The sequence below is a fragment of the Arachis hypogaea genome, chromosome 3 (genome assembly GCF_003086295.3).
Source record: "Arachis hypogaea cultivar Tifrunner chromosome 3, arahy.Tifrunner.gnm2.J5K5, whole genome shotgun sequence".
In the NCBI taxonomy this organism is placed as follows: domain Eukaryota; kingdom Viridiplantae; phylum Streptophyta; class Magnoliopsida; order Fabales; family Fabaceae; genus Arachis; species Arachis hypogaea.
Window position 1 is genome coordinate 18,808,880 of NC_092038.1, and position 2,871 is coordinate 18,811,750.

A 2,871-nucleotide genomic window follows, 5' to 3' on the forward strand; every position below is an offset into this window, starting at 1 on the left:
ACACAATAAAAAAATTTAGAAGTAGAAAAATAAAAAAATGAAAATGAATTGTACCAAAAAATTTTTAAAGATTGAGTTGGTCAAAAAAGACTAAATTGACAAGCAAATTTTAGCAAGTATAGTAAGTATCATTCATCCACTGTCCTAGAAAATGTTAGGCCACAAAAAAAAAGTGAGGCAAAGAGAAGAAGAAGAGGGTGAGAGATATGTCTTTTTAGCACGGTTCTGAAAATCGGTTCGGATTGGCCGGTCGAACCGGTTGAACCGTGAACCTCACATAAAAACGACTCGGGCAAATAGCAAAATCAAAAATTTTAAAAACCGGAATTGAACCGATGAACCGGCCAGTAACCGGTCGGTCGAACCGAACCGTGACCCGGCCGGTTTTTTGGCTGGGCAGCCAAATGTTGCCGTTTCAGCCTCTGCTTAGCCCTAAATCCCTAATTCGATCCTAAATTCCCAATCTCGTCGAGCTTCCAGCTTCCAGAAGTGAGAACGCCTCTCTCAGACTCTCACGCGGCAGGGGTTATGTGACTCATCAAGCTTGTCGTCCGGTCGTCCCTCACCTCCGTCCAGCCACCGCCTCGTGCCGCTGCCGTTGTTCCTTCAAACAACCACTTTCATCGCGCATCAGCCGTCGTTCCTTCGAAGGTGCTCCACCACTGCTTGGTCACTCGGTGTCTCTGTCTCCCTGTTGCATGCTCTGTTGAAGGCGTCTTCGAGCTTCCAGGTAATTTTTTTTAGATATGATTATTTGATTGAATAACTGTTGCATGTCTCTGTCTCCCTGATGAGTATGATTGAATAGTTATTTGATTTTGTGAAGCTCTGTGAACTGAAGTCACTCAAGTGTGAACTGATGAACTATGATATACTGATATAGTGATATTGATCTGTGAAATCATGCATAACAAGTGTTAGATTGTTACAGGTTGAAAAATGTAATGGGCCATTTGGATGGTTCCCAAGGGTTTCCTCGGCTTTCCATATGTTAGTTCCTTCCCATATATCTGCTTTCAGTTGATGACTTGCTATGGTGTCTAGTTTATCCATTAGTGGTATGTTTAAAATTGTGTTTATAGGAATTGGAAATGTGGAACATTAATCAATATAAATGTATTGTTTGATATAAACAAGAGTATAACTGGAACTAGAAATTAGTGTTTTACAAAGACTATAACAGTCACCTATTGACTAGATAATAGATATGTTCCACTTAATAATGAAGTTGTTGGTTCTGCACTGATTTACAATTTTTTTTAATTCTGGTTTTTGCTAATGTAGGTGATGAAGCCGATGATGCAGACTGGAACTTTGTTCTGTGAGAGTTAAAACATTACATATCAGTTCCCCTATCTTGGCTGCTAAAAGTCCCTATTTCTACGAGGTAGATTTTCTTTTGTCCTGATTAATTTTGCTAAAAATATTTTCAACTGCTTAGAGCTGTTTGTTTACGTGTTGCAGCTTTTTTCAAGTGAGACGAAGCAGTCAGAACAAAGACATGTGACCCTGAAAATTAATGCCTCTGGTATAAAACATAAAAGCTTTATAGTACCTATTTATTGAGCGTTCCCCCAAATAATTTTTTTTACAAATGCCATGTTTCTTTCTTCTTGTTACAGAAAAAGGTGCTCTTATGCAGTTATTGAATTTTATGTATAGTAGTACATTGGCCAATACTTCAGCAAGAAACAGTCCAACCATTGTGTGATGCAGCAAAGCTGTTTCTTGTTAATAAATTCAAGGATATAGCCAAGTAAGGGTTACCCTATTTTACAGAAGATTGTGTTATCTTATATTCTAGGAACCGTGAATTCTTTTTTATTAATCTTTTTTTGTATCTAGGATTTACTATTTCCTCGTGTACAACCTTTTTGTTTGATGGTGAAATTTTCATTTTCAATTTTTTTTCCGTCCATTCTTTTGTAGAACACTTGTTTCTTTTCATGACATTCTGCATGCTTTTCTTTGCAATGTTGCTTTTCCCTTTGAATGTTAACTCATGTTATTTGTGCAGGTATCAAGGAGCTTATGACCTTGCCATTAGCTGGTATAGAAGCAGTAATTTCTAGTGATGATCTCCAGGTTGCATCTGAAGATGTTGCCATTTTATGTTTGATTGGTTGTTTTGTTATTTGACTTTTGAATTTGTATTTGAATGAGATTATAGTTTATGTATGTAGTACTTTTAATTTGAATAATATTTTAAAGTATATATTAGACTATAATTATATTTTAATGTGTTTATTTACATTTTATTTATTATTTTATTATAAAACGATTTTTTCGGTTTAACTACGATAAAACCGGTTGAACCTATGAACCAGTAAACCAGTAGTTAGAGTAGTTCAATGACTGATTCGGTTCTCAGAACCTTGCTTTTTAGTCATCTTGCATAATATTTTAGTGTTATGCTCCATCTTTAGATAATTTTGCTTATAACATCTTATTCTGTTTGAAGATAGCTGTTATATCTCTCATTGATCAAGTAGTACTTTTATTGTATTTTCTCAAGCACAATTTCCGCCACCGTTGACCGCTGCTAAAGATGAAACATAGGAAGCATTACCCTCCGTGGGCAGTTTCCAACAATCGAAAATTCAGTTGAACTAGGATAATTCATGTGGTCAATCAAAAAGGGATAAGTTGTATGTTCTTTAGGCATTCAGATTAGCTAATGAGCAACCTTTCTGAAGGTGGATCTAATCATTGACCGCACATCATGCGATGTTATGATTCTCCTCCAGTGTTCTAAGCATAATGTCTGCCATCTAAATAGAAGAAAATAAAAAAAAAGTTGACGAAACAAAAATATAAAAGAACAAAATAAAAAAATACGCTCAGAGCAACTGTAAAGTAAAGGTAATAAAA

At 35.7% G+C, this 2,871-nt stretch overlaps 1 long non-coding RNA gene across 2 annotated transcripts; it reads left to right on the forward strand.

Moving 5' to 3' along the window:
• The first annotated feature begins 430 nt into the window (after positions 1-430).
• On the forward strand, positions 431-2,239 carry LOC112789705 (uncharacterized). Of its 2 annotated transcripts, XR_003196360.3 has the most exons (6): positions 431-730; positions 932-990; positions 1,285-1,387; positions 1,465-1,528; positions 1,623-1,756; positions 2,018-2,239. It is a non-coding gene; the product is annotated as an uncharacterized lncRNA (long non-coding RNA). The 2 variants fall into 2 exon arrangements; XR_003196361.3 differs by lacking the exon at positions 932-990 and having other exon boundaries at positions 440-730.
• The last annotated feature ends 632 nt before the right edge of the window (positions 2,240-2,871 follow it).